Below are 20,027 nucleotides of genomic sequence, written 5' to 3'. Positions count from 1 at the left end.
AGGCCAAACTTTTAAATTCCTATTTTGCATCTGTTTTCTCTCAGAAAGGAAATGTAACATCAACTGTTCTTCACTGTCCTATTAAGGGAAAAGAAGAATCCAGGATATCTATAAACAGAAAGATAGTGAGGAAACACTTAGCTAACCTAAATGAATTCAAGTCTCCAGGTCCAGATGAATTACACCCCAGAGTACTGAAGGAGATAGCAGAAGAAATTTTTGAACCCCTCTCCATAATCTTTGAAAATTCTTGGAGAACAGGAGAAGTCCCAGAAGACTGGAGAAGAGCAAATGTTGTTCCTATCTTCTAAAAGGGGAAGAAGGTGGACCCAGGCAACTATAGGCCGGTGAGTCTGACTTTTATACCAGGAAAGATCTTTGAACAAATTATTAAACAACATGTATATCAGTACCTGGATAAGAATGAAGTGATTAAACAGAGTCAGCATGGGTTTGTAACTAATAAGTCGTGTCAGGCTAACTTAATTTCCTTCTATGACGGAATCACTGATTGGGTGGATCAAGGAAATGCTGTAGATATAGTATATCTTGACTTCAGCAAAGCATTTGACAAAGTATCTCATACAATCCTTATTGAAAAAATGACTAAGTATGGAATGGACGAGGCAACTGTTAGGTGGATTCATAACTGGCTTAGTGATCGGACCCAGAGAGTGGTCGTAAATGGCTGCACATCCAGTTGGAAGAATATCTCAAGTGGGGTACCACAGGGCTCTGTCCTGGGCCCTGTATTGTTCAACATCTTTATCAACGATTTAGATGAAGGAATTGAGGGTAAACTGATTAAATTTGCTGATGACACAAAGCTAGGAGGGATAGCTAATACTAGAGAAGAGAGAGAGAGAGGATTCATAAAGATATAAATAAACTGGAGAAGTGGGCAGCAACTAACAGAATGGTTTTTAACAGGGAAAAATGCAAAGTACTACATCTGGGCAATAAAAATGAAAAAAGCATATACAGAATGGGAGGAATAGGGCTAAGCAACAGCACATGTGAAAAAGACTTGGGTATACTAATAGATCACAGACTGAATATGAGTCAACAGTGTGATGCAGCAGCAAAAAAGGCAAATGCAATTCTAGGATGTATTAACAGAAGCATACAGTCTAGATCACGTGAAGTAATTATTTCCCTCTACTCCTCTTTGGTCAGACCTCATCTGGAATATTGTGTCAAGTTTTGGGCACCACACTTTAAAAAAGACATCAACAAACTGGAGCAAGTTCAGAAAAGAGCAACCAGAATGGTGACCGGTCTGCAAACCCTGTCTTATGAGGAAAGGTTGCAGGATTTGGGATTATTTAGTTTGCAAAAGAGAAGACTGAGAGGAGACTTAATAGCTGTCTACAAATATCTAAAGGGCTGTTACATTGTAGAAGGATCAACTTTATTCTCATTTGCACAAGGAAAGACTAGAAGCAATGGGATGAAACTGAATGGGAGGAGACACAGATTAGATATTATAAAAAACTTTTTGACAGTTAGAGTGATCAATGAGTGGAACAAGCTGCCACGAGAAGTGGTGAGTTCTCCTTCAATGGAAGTCTTCAAACAGAGGCTGGACAGACATCTGACTGGGATGATTTAGCGAAACCTGCTTTGAGCAGGGGGTTGGACCAGATGGCCCAGGAGGTCCCTTCCAACCCTACGATTCTATGATTTTATGATTCTATGTGTGAATGATGATGGATGTATGATTCTGGTGCCTGACTCATTATAAAACCCCTTCCCTCTGATATTACGCATGTGGATAGGGAATTAAAGTTATAGTCAGCGCCAGTCAGTGGCAAGCCATACGCCACAGTGCATACCGCACCGCTACACTAGCATCCGATAGTGTGATGCCTCACAGCACTGTCGTACAGCAGCAGTAGTTACCGCCGTGCTGCAGTTAGCAGCACTTACTGGCATCTGCGGTAGTGACGCCGCACGCACGGTAGGTCAAGACGGACACCGACCTCTGCCTTGGGCCGTGTCCTGTGACCATATACCGTGTGTGCACGCCAGCTGAGACCTGTGAAACTAACAGGCTCGGCGTTTATGCTTTATTTGCACTAAAGCGCCTCTGTGAGTTTAACAGAGTCCGCTCTGCGCACCTCGGGTGACGTTTAACCTGAGCGCAGTATACCGCCTTATAGCGAGTCTGCCATTACTCAGCAACAGTTGTTACACCTACTGCACGGTGGACCCCGGGCGGCGAACGCACTTCCTATTATTTATATTTAGTGCGTTCCGCCATCCCTAACAAATATGACATAGAGCCTATTAGGTCCCATTTAGAGTCAATGCCCAGTGTATGCAATGGGTTCAGGAGGAGCCGGTCTCCAGAGAGTATGGACTTGATTCATTGGTGGTGCAGTAGAAGATGCTGACACTTCGGTGTCCCTGCGGTGAATGATGTCATCCGAGTGCAGTTCGATGTTTTCCAGGCGCCCATAGACTTGTATGGACTAAGTGTGATCCAATTTGCAGCATGCTGCACTTTTTTAAAAATATCATATAACACACGTCTGGTGTATACTCTCACATGAGCGAGCCCTAAATGAGTAATGCCATGCAAGAGGTGATATAAAGTTCAAGGAAAATATATATAAAAATATATATTTATCTCCAAAAATATAAAAGCCTTTTATAATTTACAGGTACCATAATTATAAATAAATTGAAATTAATAAAAATGTAATGCTGAATAAGTGGCTGCAGTTACCCACCAGCAACACAAATCCACCCAAAAAAACAAAAACTATCTGACCGGGAAACGTCAGACTCTATACAAAGCTCCACTTCTAATTATTTGCTTTACATTGTAGCACACAATTATTTGGGAATGTTAAATCTCCTATTTGAATACTCAGCAAAATCACTTCTATAAACAAACGGTAACATTTACAAATGGGGATGACCACAATCGCAGCTGCTTCAGGGTGGAAACATTCTGTTTTATTATCATTTACATTATAAAGCTTCAGATATACATAGCTCCGCTCCTGCTTAGTGCCAGATGGATATTAATTCTAGGGAAGTATGCATTGTAATATTTATAGACATCTGTGTGCCATCGATAGAGCAATGTAGTTCCCATGCTAAGAACAATAAACAGTGAGGTTATTAAGTCAGTTTCACGCTTCTTGCTTATTGCAGCACCTCACATGAAGCATCTGCCCTTCATACGGAGATTAAAACATACTAGCTTTGTGTGGGAAATTTTAAACTAAGATGAATATGATTTACAAATAGTCATACGAAGAATGACAACATCCTGATGGGATCCGTGAGCTCATCATACTATGTGACTTATTGTGACAGATTTGTATTGTCTTCATATTTATTCATTCATATTTATTCAGTTTGAGTGACAAGACACATGCACTCTAAATATTAAAGAGTTTATCTGACCTCGGGAAATGTTCAACACACACTGCACTTTTTAGCAAGCTCTGCAACTAGATTCTCATCTTGTCTCAATGTTCTATTTGCGTACTTGTGGTCACGTGCCAACTAGATTCTCATTCACTTCTCTTAGTGATCGAAGCATGACCGCAAAAGTGGTTAATGTCACATGAGACCACAGAGCATATTAAGGGACATTAAATTTGAGGAGAATAACTTCTCCGTGAATCGTTTTTTTTTCTGGGAAAAACCATGCAAGAAGGCAAATTAACATTTTGCTTGATCCTCTCATCTATCACCTGGATGGCACCCTTAACTTAATATTTTGTTGCACAATCTTTTCAAGCAATTACTGCAAACAATCGCTTCTCTAACTCTCAATGAGACGTCTGCAACTGTCCACAGGTATTTTGACCTTCTCCTCATGAGCAAACTGCTACCGCAGTCTCAGGAGTGAAGGGTGCATTCTCCAGGCAGTTTCAGCTTCTTGCAGAGATGTTCAATAGGTTATTAGATGAGAATCAAATATACATGCACTATATAGTACTGTGCTCCCGATGCGATGTGAGCATAGCGTAATGAAAGAAAGGAACATATAAATGAAAGTCACAATTGACACTGTGCCTATCTGTGTGGACAGGGAGAAACACGTGGAGGCTGTGTCAGGCAGCCGGGATGGAAGGATTCTTCTGTTGTTGTTGAAAGGAGAGGTCCATGAAGATCCGAGGTAGGTATATGAATACTGCCGCATATAATGCTGTAGAGTCTGGGATAGATTGGGTAAATCAGTAAATTGCAACTCAGTGTTTACAGTGCTTCAGTCAGTTGTACTGTGGTTAACATTTCAGGAAAAAAGAGAACTGTAACTTGCAGCAAATGTGACATCACCTGCTACGGGATTACCCACTAGCAAAGACACAAGTTAAAAAATGATCCTACGGGTTTCAGAGGCAGCATCCTCCTTTATAAGGGATTTAGATCAGGGCTCATATAAGGACATCTCAAAATAGTTCAATGCTTTTCTCTTATCCATTCTTAGATATTTTTAGCTGTGTTTTGAGTTGGATGACCCATAACTTGTGACTCAGAATAAGCTTCCTGACACTTGGCAGCATATTTCGCTCCAGAATGCCTTGATAGTCTGGAGATTTTATTGTACCCTGCACAGATTCTAGACGCCCTATGCCAGATGCAGCAGAGTAGCCTCAAAACATAACCAAGCCTCTTACATGTTTCACAGCAAGTACAATGTTCTTTACTTTTTATGCTTCATTTTTGCATCTATGAACATAAAGCTGATGGGACTTGCCAAAAAGCTCCAGTTTTGTCTCAGCTATCCAAACTACATTCTCCAAATTTTGTGGCTTGTCAGTATCCATTTTTTCTAATAACATATTTCCTTTTTTAACAGTTGTTTTCAGTAGTGGTTTTCTCCTGTTCTACTTCCATGAAGTCCACTTAGCCAAGACAATGAAGGATGGCTTGACCTGACTCTGATGTATCATGACCTTTGAGCTTACATCTAATCTTTTTGGAACTTGGTCTGCGTATTATCCGTCTCTTCAGTTTTTCATCAGTTTTCCTTTGGTAGCCACGTCCAGAGAGGTTGGGTGAAGGCCCATAGACTTTAAATTTCTGTTTGGTAGATAGTCTTTTTGCCTTTTCCTTTAAAGCAGGGGTGGGGAGCCTTTTTTCTGCCAAGGGCCATTTGGAATTTTATAATGGCGTTCGGGGGCCGTATAAAAATTATTAACTTAAACATTAGCCAGCTATATTTATTCAAACAGTTAAAGGGAACCTGTCACCAGGTTTGGCCAATACGAGTTACGTCCACTGCCTTTCGGGGGCTGATATACAGTATTCTATAATGCTGTATATCTGCCCCTGATCTGACCTGTAAGAGAAGAAAAATAACTTTTTTTATACTCACCTGGGGGTGGTCCGATCCGATGGGTGTCACTGCTCCTCGTCCAGAGCCTCCCATCTTCTTGAGGTCCCCGTCCTCCTGCTTGCTTCATGTTGTTGATGTGTCCAATGTCATCCTCACAGGCTCCCTGGAATCACGCTTCTGCGCAGGTGTACTTATCTGCCCAGCAAAGTACTGCAGTGCGCATGCACTGGGCTTCTCCGACCTTTCTCGGCGCCTGCGCACTGCAGTACTTTTCTGTGCCCTCAACAGGGCAGATAAGTTCACCTGTGCAGGAGCGCAATTCCAGGGAGCCTGTGTGGATGACGCAGGGAGGTGTCATCCACATGAAACAAGCAGGAGGACGGGGATCGTAAGAGGATGGGAGACGCAGAACCAAGACCAACATCGCCCATCGAACCGGACCACCCCCCATGTGAATATAAAAAAAGTTATTTTTCTTCTCTTACAGGTCAGATCGGGGGCAGATATACAGCATTATAGAATGCTATATATAAGCCCTGAAAGGCAGTGACCGCAACTCACATAGGCCAAACCTGGTGACAGGTTCCCTTTAAATAACTCCCATCTAATGTGATGGCTGGAATGACTTCTCTTTGGTGAGGCCTGCTATGTTGGGAGGTATTAATGATGTTGCTACTCCCAACTGGTGTTCTAAGCTTGCATCAGTTAGTAAATGCAAATACAAAATAAACTGGCAAGAAAAAAATTCAACTGCAAAATTATAAAAAAATATATATTTAAAAATAATAGTAAAATGACTGCAAATATAAAAGTGCACAAAAATATTTTGCAACTTTGCAAAATAAAATCACAAATGAGCATGCAAAAAATAAGAAAAATGCTAAGCAGTAAATGCCAAAAGCTGCAGCCACGAAAAAAATGCAAAATAAAAAAAGGAGAAAAATATTAAAAATTAAGTGTGCATGGAATTTTTAACCAGTTGCTTGCTGACTGCATGCAGTGGGCTGTGCAGTTTTTGCAGAGTGCATGCATGCCAATGCAGCCATGTCAGCTTGCACTAAAAGAGTGGTGATCTCCAGACAGGAACTCTGCAGAAGGGCAGCCAGCAAACAGGACATGCATCTGCAGCAATGAAGGCTCAAACTTACTAATGCACTGGCCTCCAGCTGCCTGCACTCATGCACTCTCATATGCACCAGAAGGATTTTGCATTTGCACCGTGCAAACTCCAGAATTTGGGCTCCTTTAACAGGCTGAGACATTCTCCCCTTTGCTTTGGTTGGGAAGAGTGCACAAAAGACTTTGCCTCTGTAACATAGGCGGCCGTGCCCGGCCTCGCGTCCTCTCCGGCGGCACGAGCTGCCACCACCCCTTACCGGCATCCTCGCCGCAGCGCGCACTCTCACGCAGCCTCTTGCCCTGTGACGTCCCTGCGCTCCTTCCTCATTCCGCGGGCGAGCACCAGCGCTCCCTCTTCTGCCGGCGGTGGGCGGCGCTGAGGGCGGTGCGTATTTCCCACTTCCGGATCCTAAGGTATTTCAGGCGTTCTCTCTGTAGAGAGGACGCCTGAGGATTGAGTGTGCTATTCCACGCTTTGTTCTGGCCTCTATAGTGTTGCTATAGGTTCCTCGTTTAATTTCTCTCACCTTCTCCCTGTCAATCTCCATTTTGTCCTGCCCTTTCCTCGCCTCGCTCTCCTGGTACCCTGGGTCACTTCCCTTCTGCATATCCGCCCCTGTACCCTCTCCTGGGTTTTCCTCGTCTGCACTCCTTCCATCCCTGTGGCTACTCCTATTACTCCTACTAGTAGCCGCTACCTGGCTTCCTCCTCATCCTATAACCCTGCTCGGGTTCTCTAATTCTCTGTCCAGTGTTCTTGCCCCCGCTGGTGCTCCGTGTCGTTGAGCCGTCCCTCCTGGTACCGGCTGTCGCGGTTCTGTCCTCTGCGGTTTTGCCCCTAACGATCCCTGTATAGGGGTCGGTCATCACCTGGCGCGCTCGAACCAGGGGCTCCAGATCCGCGACCTAGAGGGTCCACTCTCGGGCGTTGTCCATTCCCTGAACGTCACAGCCTCTCTTCTCTTTCTCTCTAGTTTTACAACAAAGATGCAACGTGTGCAGCTCCAGATCATCCTGCAGAGCTGCCGGGGGTTGCGGGAGGCTGTTCCTGGATTGCACTTGCAGTGCACGGTGCTCATCGTTCTCCCTCCTCCTCCGCTCCATAAAATAGATTTGCAGCACTTGCAGTTGCAGCCGAGAATCTCCAGGATTAGACTTTGTCAGCGGCCGCACTGGGCAATAAAGTTTTTTTTGTGAGTAAAATGTCTCTGACCGGAAATAGTCAGGGCTGACTGGTCAGTCAGATAACATCTACACGTCGGACACAATACCGTGCGCATCTCTGAAGACTTAAAGGGCCCACTGCTAAAAAATGGGCAAAGATGCTGCGGGCCGCACCAGATGATATCGCGGCCGGTATACGGCCCGCAGGCCGGACGTTCCCCACCCCTGCTTTAAAGCATTTGTCTAGAATTTTATTTCCAGTCTTCTGAAACATTTCTTTCCTTAGCTTTCTTTCCTCCTTATTCAGTGTGGTGCACACCATTATACCTAACAGCACAGTGACTCATTTTCAAACTCTAAATAGGTAAAATGAGTGGCTACAAGTTTGCAGACATCTGTGAGCCAATTTTTTTAAAATATTTTTCCGTTGAACTAAATTTCAAAAGCAATGTCTGATTTTCATTAGTTGATATTTTGTAAATTTAAATTGAAAATTACTTTCGTCAGTTTCAAGTTATTTCAGTGACCACTGTGGGTTTTACACAAAGTACAACTTTTGTCCATGTGTGTACATTTATTTTAACAAAAAAATTTCTTCAAAAGGTGTAAATATTATTTAAATAATGCCAATTCTAGAGTAATGTGAAATGTAAATGAACTGCTCAGTTAGAGATATAGGCCCTGATTCATAACCGAAAACAATAATAAAAGCATTGAAAAGTCATGAAACTTGGAGTTGCAGAGATTTTTTTTAAACTTTACAACAATTACCGTATATACTCGTGCATAAGCCAAGATTTTCAGCACTTTTTTTGTGCTGAAAATGCCCCCCTCAGCTTATACAAGAGTCATTGTCCAGAAAGCCGGCGAGGGGAGAGGTAGTGGCTGAGCAGTGCCAGGAGCCGGCAGCTGTGGCACAGTGACAGCTGCAGCTGCCAGCTAACAGAAGACATCATACTCACCCTCCTCTCGTCGTCGCTGCATCTCCGTCCCTGCATCTCTGTCCAGGCGCCGGCAGCTCTTCCAGTGCTCAGCGGTCACGTGGTACCGCTCATTATGGTAATGAATATGCACACGTCTCCACTCACATAGGCGTGGAGCGCATATTCATTACCTTAATGAGCGGTACCACGTGACAGCTCGGCACAGGAGAGCTGCCACGCAGGGACTAGTGGATGCTGCGAGGACACGAAGAGGGTGAGTAGGATGGGGGTGTGTGAGCCTTGCATGCAACGATGGGACATGGGGGGTGAGCCATGCGTGACCGGTGGAGCCGAGCCATGCGGGACCTGGGGAGCCATGCGGGACCAGGTAGTCATCTATACAACAGGGGAGCCACACATAGCAGGACAGGATGAGGGAGCCACACATAGCAGGACAGGACAGGGGGAGCCACACATAGCAGGACAGGACAAATGAGCCACACATACCAGGAAAAAAACGGGGGAGCTACATACCAGGACAGGATGTGGGGAGCCACGCATCTCAGGACAGGGATAAGGGGACACTGCATACCCGGCTTATACTAAAGTCAATAAGCTTACCCAGTTTTCAGTGGGAAAATTAGGTGCCTTGGCTTATAATCGGGTCGGCTTATACTCAAGTATATGTGGTAAATTTAGCTTCACCAAAATGGGCAAAGCTTGGGCAGGACAGTGGCATGATGGGCCTGATGCTACAGCTTGTCTAATTCATGATGAGCATGGTGTTTGTTATGCCAGTAATCTTTCTCCAGTGAGTGACTCAGTAAGATTGATGGCTAGGAACACAGAGGTGCACGCTACTTGTCAGATGATCCTGATTCATTAAGAGACGTGTGTCTCTTAATGAATCAGGAGCATTTGACTCCACCATGTGCCCTCATCAAGATTGGCAAAAAAATCACCATTCTTGATGAAGCAATGCATTCAAATTTATTTTTGAAACTGAAAAATGGAGAAGGTTTTTATTATTTGGGTTGTTAGTTTTTATTACAATTACAGTTTGCTATCTTGACTTTGAGACTTTTCATGGATTGTGCCATGCTATTAGGAATGGATACTTTCATCCAAGTCTGACAACTTCTGGCATTCAATGATTGATAAGTCCATGAAATTTAAACAATGTGCTTTTCTTGGTATGTCTTCAATTTAAAGATGAGCTTGACAGAAATTATCCTAAGTTATACTGGAATTATATTAATTATGACTGTGAACGTCACCACATATTTTGTAGATGGGTATGAATCCAGTTTCACAGTCCTCTTCTAAAAAACACCTGTTGTGAATTCACTTTCTGGCCTACCTCTGGTTACTAGTGAAGGTAGTGGAGCTGGTTATATTGATAGAGGGGTCGCGAGTTCTCTTTCCGAGCTCCCTCTGGTGGTTACTGGAGGTAATGGAGCTGATCTAGTTAACAGAGGCCAGCCACCTGATAATGAGGCGGATGACTGGAGATATGGAGTTTCTGACTGGATTTAAGACAGCCGACTCCCTCTATCCCTGCTAGTGATCTTTTCCTGCCTCCTGAGGTCTTAGTTTCCAGCTCAGTCCCTGCATGCTCAGCTAAGTGTTCTTTTGCTAATGTTCACATTTGATCTGGTTTTGTCTATTTCAGTTTTGTGTGTTCAGCCAGCTCTGGCTGGGGCTGTGCTGAATTTCCATCCTTATGTTACTGCTTGTGCCAGTTTGTTTTTGTCCCTTATTAGATTGGCCTCTTTTTGCTCTGCTTTCAGAATATGCCAGAGTGCTGATATAGTGGGTGAAGTCTAGTGACTTCAATATTTTTCTATCAGACATGTTGGGCATTTTTTGCAGGGTTTTTTGCGTGATTGCAGACAGTCTTTCCTTTCCTGTCCTGTCTAGTTAGTGTGGGCCCCATCGTTTGCTCAGTCCATTTTCCAACCTGCGTTTGTGTTTTCATCTTGTCTCACCGACAATATATGTTTGGGGGCTATCTATTCCTTTGGGGTCTGCTCTGGGGCAGTTTTGATTTCCCCTTTCTTGCTTTAGGCTTATTTAGTCCTCTGGCTTTGTCGAGGCATCTAGGATCATCGTAGATGCCTAGCTCCACGTAGCTCCACGGCTACTGCTAGTTGTGTGGATAGGATCAGGGGTCTGCAATCCACTTAGATACCAACCTCTCTGGTTTTCTGTGGCTTAGCTTGGTCTTGCTTTCCTCCTTGGTGACCCAATCATAACAAACACCTGTATTTAAATATGTATTAAAAGCAACAGATTCCAGCATCAATACAAACTACATTTGTGTTTCAGAGAGAGTCTGTAGTCATTGCATATGAAAAAGTGAACAGCTATATTAAATCATATCATATGAGTTCACATGATCTGTTTTCTCCAATGAAAAACACATAGGGACCAATTCTTTAAGACAGGTACTGCACACACCAGTGTTAATGAAGGACTTGCCAGAGTATGATACACAAAATGCCGCTCTGTTTTTATTTGGGTCTTATTCATCTCAAAAAAATGTTAATGTTAACTTAATAAAGATCTAGTTTTTTAGTATTTATTATATTAGTTTCTATTACCATTATTTATTTATATATATATATATATATATATATATATATGTATATATATATATATATTATTTTATGCCAGATGATAGAATTAAGCTGTTAGTCGCTTTTTCTTCTGAATATATGCCTCAGTCCTAATCAGCACTCAAGTATCTTTTCTGCCGAATATGTCTACTAGGGCGGGGTGTGATCAATTAGGAGTTAAACAGGTGTCCAACCACATACACTATATATGACAGCCAGAATGAGTGGGCGGTAACCCTGACGAAGGAGGCCGACTAGCCTTCGAAACGCGTTGGTTTGTTGACCCCAGCTAGGCTCCATAGCTCAGCTCTGTGCTGTCACACGCTGTCAGCTCAGTACAGCGTCGGTCTTTATCTGCCGAGCATCCAGGGCGCTACCGGCCGCAGCGGCTCTGGCTCTGCCCGACACCTCGATACACCTGTACCTCGCACACTGTAGTGTGTCTGCATCATCATCCCAGCTGGCTTCACACCCATCGTTCCCCATTGTGGACTACATACCGCGATCAGGACGGCACCTTCTCTTCAGTCTAAGTCAGGGTAAGCCTCTATGTGTTGCAGCACCAGCCTGTCACTGTGTACCAGAGTTATTGCAGGCGTGTTTGAATCTTACCTCCTTCACTCTCCTGAGAAGTGTCTTTTTTTGTGATACACTCACATTTTAAGTTCATTCACTCTCACTATCACTCCTATCTTTATTGGGCCTCTTTAGTTCCAATTTGTATGCAGTTTGGAGAGCGGTACCTTCTTTTTACATTTATCCACAGTTTATTTTTAGACAGTTTGAGCACAGATCCTGTCTAGATACCAGAAGCCCACCTCTTTTATTGGTCAGCGCCAGTGTAACTTTTTGTGACTTTCTTATTAACTGCATTGTTGAGAGCACGAGGGATGGCCGCCCACCATCAGGTTGCGGAAAGCTTCTGTCTCCATGAGCCTAAAATGAAAAATTTCGAGCACAAACTGTTAGGAACGGTGGAACGCACTAAATAAAAATAATAAAGTGCAGTAGGTGATATAACCGCTGCTAAGTGGTGGCAGGAGCAATAAGGCAGAAATGCGCACAGGGTTAAACTTCACCCAGGTGCGCAGAGCAATCTCAGTTAATTCACAGAGATGCCAAATAAGTACAAACCCAAAAGACTGAGCCTGTTGATGTCACAGTACTCAATAAAAATGTCGCAACTGCGGAAGCAAAGGGACTGCTACTGCAGCGCGGTGTGGACACTGCCGCTAAACGACAAGGCTAAGGCGCAAGCGCAATGTCGGACACTAGCAGCTGTGGATGTTGCAGCAGAGGAGCACTGGCGCTGATTCTAACTCAGTCCCTAACCACATACGTAATATCAGAGGGAAGGGGTTTTTTAATGAGTCATTCACCAGAATCATACATCCGTCCTCATACACACAGCAGCAAGTAAGTCTATACTAGCGCATGGCGGAACAGCCATGCGCGCCTTTTATAGCAGCCGGGACCTTCCGCAAGCTTCCAGATCTCTGAGATGGACCAATGAGATCTGGAGCGGGACCTGAGCACATGACTCCCGATCTCCAATGGGAGTTCGTCCCATGAGCATGCTCAGTAGGAGGACAGAAGGACTTAGCCTCAGGAGAGATTTGCTGCAAGGCAATCTCCTCTGCAGTAGATAAACAGCAGGAGACTGCAGAATGTGAGGGCCTGGATCCCTGCGGAGTAAATGCAGAAATCCGACGCCTAACATTACCCCCCCTCCTAGGGCCCCCTCCTCCCTGAGCCTTCTGATCCACCAACTTGTGCCCATCAGAGATATAGGCCTCAGACTCGTCCGAAGGCAAGTCTGATGTCCCAGTAGGTGACAGGGAGACCCGGGACAAATGGAAGGCATCAGGGGCGGCAAGATCACCAGGTTTGAGAAGGGACCCATGGTAGACAACGGGAGCAGAAGTTAAAGTGGAATGCCACCGTGTGTCGGCAGGTGTCACCACCCTTCGTTTAAGGAGGCTATTCCGAGCACAAAAGGCGCAGGCTCGAATATATTTTTTAACATCCCGAGCCCTGTGCGGCCACCAGTAAGACCCTGCCAGGAATTTTGTGGTCTGCATATAGCCACAGTGACCACCCCTCCTGGACGCGTGTGCCCACGTGAGAACCTTGAGCCGAAGGCGGGGAGGAACAAGGGTCTTGCCCGGCGGCACAGAATTTGGCCGTTGCGGGGCACTGTTGTTCTGAGAAACAGCGTGTTGACAAATATAAATGCAACTGGAGTCTTGTGCCGGATGCGCCTGGAGAACGGCGCGAGACACCTCCATGGGCTCTGGGGGTATAACCTCTGGCTTGGGTAGTTCCAGAGGCTCAAAAAAATTGGGAGCCAAGGTAACCTTCCGTTTGGATTGAGCATGCTCCATACCGCGCTCCGAAAAACGTAGGTCAATGCGGGTGGAAATGGCAATCAGCTCTTCCAAACTTGCAGGAACCTCTCTGGTAGAGAGAGGATCTTTAACATGTTCCGCCAAGCCTCTCCAAAACACAGGGATGAGGGCTTTATCGGACCACTCCAGCTCAGAAGCCAGTGTCCGAAAACGGACGGCATACTGACTAACCGAGAGAGAACCCTGAGTCAAAGCAAGAAGCTGAAGAGAGGTTTCGTGCGTGACCCGTGGATCGAGGAAGACCTGCTTAATAGCTGTTAGAAACTGAGCAGCAGTCTGAACCTCTGGGTCACCACGCTCCCATAATGGCGTAGCCCACTCCAACGCCTTGCCTGACAGAAGGGAAACAATAATCCCCACCTTGGCCCGCTCCGTAGGGAATTGCGCAGCCAGTAGCTCCAGCTGAATTGAGCACTGGCTGATGAAACCCCTACAGGAGGTGCCATTGCCAGAAAATTTATTGGGCAACGGGAGGCGGGTAACTGTCGGCGCAAGGGAGGACGTGGACATACGGGAAACCGCGGCTGTGATTGCCTTTACAGCAGCTTCGGTGGATTGTGCAGCTGAGAGAGCCCTCTCAAGAGTGGCCAACCAGCCCTCAAGCTGCTGAATACACTGTAACAGTTGCTGCTGTTCTGCCATCACTAGCCAGACCCTGGCGCTAGTATAATGTTAGGAACGGCGGAATGCACTAAATAAAAATAATAATAAAGTGAGTTCGCCGCTCGGGGTCTACCGAGCAGTAGGTGATATAACCGCTGCTAAGTGGTGGCAGGAGCAATATGGCGGAAATGTGCACAGGGTTAAACTTCACCCAGGTGCGCAGAGCAATCTCATTTAATTCACAGAGATGCCAAATAAGTACAAACCCAAAAGACTGAGCCTGTTGATGTCACAGTACTCAGTAAAAATGCACACACGGTATCAGGTCACAGGAGTAGCCCAAGACGGCCGCACTACATCCGTCTAGACCTACCGTGTGCGGAGCGTTGCAACTGCGGACGCAAAGGGGCTGCTACTGCAGCGCGGCATGGACACTGCCGCTAAACGACAAGGCTAAGGCGCAAGTGCAATGTCGGACGCTAGCAGCTGTGGATGTTGCAGCAGAGGAGCGCTGGCGCTGATTCAAACTCAGTCCCTAACCACATACGTAATATCAGAGGGAAGGGTTTTTTAATGAGTCATTCACCAGAATCATACATCCGTCCTCATACACACAGCAGCAAGTAAGTCTATACTAGCGCATGGCAGAACAGCCATGCGCGCCTTTTATAGCAGCCGGGACCTTCTGCAAGCTTCCAGATCTCTGAGATGGACCAATGAGATCTGGAGCGGGACCTGAGCACCTGACTCCCGATCTCCAATGGGAGATCGTCCCATGAGCATGCTCAGTAGGAGGACAGAAGGACTTAGCCTCAGGAGAGATTTGCTGCAAGGCAATCTCCTCTGCAATCTCCTCTGCAGTAGAAAAACAGCAGGAGACTGCAGAATGTGAGGGTCTGGATCCCTGTGGAGTAAACGCAGAAATCCGACGCCTAACACAAACAGTCATGAAATGTGTGAATTTAGTAGTGTGGCCTGTGGGGTGTTGGCTGTGTATTTGCACTTGAGATCCAAGGACTGGGGTATGGACAACTGAACACTGTGCTGGGACAAGGTTGTGGATGTGTGTTATGATGAGTCACCGAAGGAGGAAAAAACAAAATACCAGCTAAGTCCAGGAAAACCAGAGAGGTTGGCAGCTATCGGATTGCAGACCCCTGGACCTATCCACAACAACTAGCAGTAGCCGTGGGGGGTTCCTACGGTTCCCTAGACCCCTCGATCACAGCCGGAGAACTATATAGCCTAAAGACAGAAAGGGGAGAAACTAAACTGCCCCAAGGCAGACCCCAAAGCAACAGATCAGAGACAAAAATGGAATTCAGCTCACCCCCGGCCGGGGATGGCAGAACTCCCAAAAAACAAGGCAAAACAAAACTGAAGATTACAAAGCAGAGCAGAAAAACTTAGCTTTGAGATGCAGGAATCAGACTGGTCTCCAAGAATCCAGCAGGAAAATCACCAGCCAGGAAGAAGGGCGTCGGCAGCCTTATATCCTGTCCTCAATTCCAGCCACCCAGTCATCATATAGCTGCCCAGGTGTTTGGTAATCAGCCTCACCACCTTCCTTCACCAGAGGAGGGAGTTCATCAGACCTCAATGGTGAAGGGAAAAATGAACTCACAACAGTACCTCCCCCTTGAGGAGGGGTCACCGAACTCTCATCCATACCACCAGGGCGATCCGGGTGAGCCCGATGAAAGGCACGCACCAATCTTTCGGCATGAATATCAGAGGCAGAGACCCAGGAATTATCCTCCTGACCATAACCCTTCCACTTAACCAAATACTGGAGTCTCCGTCTAGCCAGACGGGAATCCAGTATCTTCTCTACCTCATATTCCATGTTACCTTCAACTAATATAGGGTCAGGAGGTGCCACCACAGGGACTACTGGTTCAACAAACCTCTTCAACAAGGACTTATGAAACACATTATGAATTTTAAAAGTGACAGGAAGAGCCAACCGAAAAGTGACGGATTAATAATCTCCAAAATCTTGTAAGGTCCAATAAATCTAGGCTTAAACTTAGGAGAAGCCACCTTCATAACGATATTTTTTGATGACAACCAAACCATATCACCCACCTTAAACTGGGGACCAACGGTCCTACGCCGGTTGGAAAACCGCTGGGCCTTTTCCTGGGAGAGAGATAACTTATCCACTACTTGGTCCCAGATCTGGTGCATTCTCTCCACCACAGTGTCAACACCTGGGCAGGCAGAAGGCTCCACCTGCCCTGAAGAAAATCGAGGGTGAAAACCAAAGTTACAAAAAAAAGGTGACATCAAAGTGGCAGAACTAGCTCTATTATTTAAAGCAAATTCGGCCAAGAGCAAAAATGAAACCCAATCATCCTGATCGGCAGAAATAAAACATCTCAAATACGACTCCAAAGTCTGGTTTGTTCTCTCCGTCTGCCCATTGGTCTGAGGGTGAAACGCAGAGGAGAAGGACAACTGAATTCCCAGCTTGGAACAGAAAGTCCTCCAAAATCTAGACACAAACTGAACTCCTCTGTCAGATACAATGTTCTCAGGAATCCCGTGCAAGCGAACCACCTGTTGCAAAAACAAGGGCACCAACTCAGAAGAAGATGGCAACTTAGGGAGTGGTACAAGATGGACCATCTTAGAGAATCTATCACAAATCACCCAAATAACAGTCATTCTCTGAGAGACAGGCATATCAGAGATAAAATCCATTGAAATATGGGTCCATGGCCTCCTGGGCACCGGCAAAGGCATCAACAAGCCACTAGAGCGAGAACAAGGTTTAGACCGGGAGCAAGTCCCACAGGACTGCACAAAATTCCTGACATCATGAGACAAGGCGGGCCACCAAAAAGACCGACTCACCAGATCTCTAGTACCAAAAATACCTGGATGACCAGCCAATGCAGAGCAATGAACTTCAGACATCACCCTCTTCCTCCACTGGTCAGGAACATACAACTTTCCACTGGGACAATGCTCAGGTTTGTCCTCCTGAAACTCTTCCAGAGAACGTCTCAAATCGGGCGAGATGGCAGAAAGAACTACCCCCTCGCCTAAGATGGTAGCAGGCTTAGTCACAACAGGAGAATCAGCAAGGAAACTCCTAGAGAGGGCGTCAGCCTTGACATTCTTAGTGCCCGGAAAAAGAAAAGAGACCACAAAATCAAAACGTGTGAAAAACAAGGCCCACCTAGCCTGTCTAGGATTCAAGCACTTGGCCGACTCCAGGTAAATCAAATTCTTGTGGTCAGTAAGGACCACGACTTGGTGTTTGGCTCCCTCCAACCAATGTCTCCACTCCTCAAATGCCCATTTCAAGGCCAACAGTTCCCGATTCCCCACATCATAGTTACGCTCGGATGGGGAGAACTTTCGGGAAAAGAAAGCACAAGGATTCATTTTAGATGTCACAGGATCTTTTTGGGACAACACTGCTCCTGCACCAATCTCAGAAGCGTCCACCTCCACCTGAAATGGGAGTGAGACATCAGGTTGCCGCAAAACCGGAGCAGAAGTGAATCTTCGCTTCAGCTCCTGAAAGGAAGAAACAGCCTCCGGAGACCAATTCAGCACATCAGCACCCTTCCTAGTCAAATCCGTCAATGGCTTGGCAATACCAGAAAAATTAGCTATAAATTTACGGTAAAAATTAGCAAAACCCAAAAACTTCTGGAGGGCCTTCAAAGAAGTGGGCTGAACCCAATCATAAATGGCCTGTACCTTGGCCGGGTTCATTTCAATAGTTGACGGAGACAAAATAAATCCCAAAAATGAAATCCTCTGTACCCCAAAAAGGCATTTCGATCCCTTGACATACAGGGAATTCTCCCTCAAAATCCGGAACACAGTCCGAACATGTTCCACATGAGAGTCCCAATTCTTGGAGAAGATCAAAATATCATCCAGATAGATAATCAAAAATGTATCCACAAAGTCTCGAAATATATCGTTCATGAAGCACTGGAAGACAGAAGGGGCATTAGTGAGCCCAAAAGGCATCACCAGGTACTCAAAATGTCCCTCCGGAGTATTAAACGCCGTCTTCCATTCATCCCCATGCTTAATGCGAATAAGATTATACGCCCCCCTGAGGTCAAGCTTGGTAAACCAGCAAGCACCTTTAACTCTGGAGAATAGATCATAAATCAGGGGTAACGGATACTGATATGTAACAGTAATTTTGTTGAGGGCACGATAGTCAATACAAGGCCTTAATGAACCATCCTTTTTAGCCACGAAAAAAAACCCAGCACCTAAGGGTGAAGAGGATGGTCTAATATGACCCTTCTCCAATGCCTCCTTAATATAGGATCGCATAGCCTCGTGCTCGGGTACAGATAAATTGAAAAGCCGACCCTTGGGGAATTTACACCCTGGGTTCAGCTCAATTGCACAGTCATAACTCCTATGAGGAGGCAAAGACGCAGACTCATTCTCACTAAATACATCATAAAAGTCCGCCAAATAGTCAGGAACATCATGCGACTGGGGAGAGGTGGAGAAAACAGGAGCATCACTAAGGGCACACCGACAACCCCAACTCACCACAGACAAAGATTTCCAATCCAGAACTGGATTATGGATTTGCAACCAGGGAAACCCAAGAACAATGGTATCATGCAAATTATGCAACACCAAAAATCTGCAATTTTCTTGATGGTCTGGGGCGACCCGCATTACCACCTGGGTCCAAAACTGAGGTTTATTCTTCGCCAAAGGAGTAGCATCAATACCCCTCAAAGAGATAGGCGTCCGCAGAGGTGTCATAGGAAATCCAAAACATTTAGCAAAATCGAAGTCCATCAGGTTCAGAGCTGCTCCTGAATCCACAAAAGCCTTGGCGGAAAATGTGGACAGGGAGCAGATCAGAGTAATTGCCAGAAGAAACTTAGGTTGAACACCACCCACAGAAAACGTGTGTGCACAACGTTTCTCTCGTTTAGGGCAGACAGAAATGATATGCGAGGCATCTCCACAAAAAAACACAGCTTATTACGCCTTCTGAACTCCTGACGTTGCGCCCTAGACAAAACTCTATCACATTGCATAGGTTCAGACATTTGTTCAACAGGTGGCAACATCTCTCGTGTAGTTTTGCGTTCACGTAAACGCCGATCCACCTGAATGGCTAATGACATAGAATCGTCAAGACCAGAGGGAACAGGAAATCCCACCATAGTATCTTTTACAGTTTCTGACAAACCCTTCCGAAAGAGGGCTGCCAAGGCACCATCATTCCAGGTAGTAAGGACCGCCCACTTTCGGAATTTTTGACAGTACAACTCTGCCAACAGGGTCTTTTCAGCCTGATCAATAGCATTAGGTTCATCATACAACAAACCCAAGGCTTGAAAAAATGTGTTCACATTATTCAGAATAGGATCATCAGGTTTCAAAGAAAACGCCCAATCCTGGGGATCGCCGCGCAGCAAAGAGATGACAATTTTAATCCGCTGCGCAGAGTTCACCGACGAGTTAGGCTTCAAGGCAAAAAATAATTTACAATTATTCTTGAAATTCAAGAATTTAGACCGATCCCCAAAAAACACATCAGGAGTGGGAATCTTTGGTTCAGCAGCATGTGAATGAGCAAGATAGGCGGAAATTCCCCACACTTCAGCAGCAAGCTGCTCCACACGATCAGACAATTGCTTCATCTCCATTGAGAGAAAAATTCCCCCTACGGCCTCAGAGATATAGAGGAAAAAATATGCACACAAAAAAAAAAAAATCTGACACTTTTTTTTTTTTTTTTTACAATTCTCTCCTGCTATTGAGTACCCTAGGATCTGCAGTATGGCTGGTGATTCTGTTATGATGAGTCACCGAAGGAGGAAAAAACCAAATGCCAGCTAAGTCCAGGAAAACCAGAGAGGTTGGCAGCTATCGG

The 20,027-nt window shown here is 45.4% G+C and overlaps 1 long non-coding RNA gene across 1 annotated transcript in view; it reads left to right on the top strand.

The window, feature by feature from the left end:
- Positions 1 to 20,027, top strand: part of LOC141091843 (uncharacterized) — a 377,478-nt gene that overhangs the window by 155,115 nt on the left and 202,336 nt on the right. The window contains exon 2 of the long non-coding RNA XR_012232603.1: positions 4,055 to 4,141. This is a non-coding gene — a long non-coding RNA (uncharacterized lncRNA). The remainder of the gene's footprint in view (positions 1 to 4,054; positions 4,142 to 20,027) is intronic.

The sequence above is a fragment of the Dendrobates tinctorius genome, unplaced genomic scaffold (genome assembly GCF_039654945.1).
Source record: "Dendrobates tinctorius isolate UK_male_01 unplaced genomic scaffold, ASM3965494v1 ptg000003l, whole genome shotgun sequence".
NCBI classification, from domain to species: domain Eukaryota; kingdom Metazoa; phylum Chordata; class Amphibia; order Anura; family Dendrobatidae; genus Dendrobates; species Dendrobates tinctorius.
The sequence above is the reverse complement of the archived record's forward strand: the minus strand, read 5'-3'. Positions and strand labels throughout refer to the sequence as shown.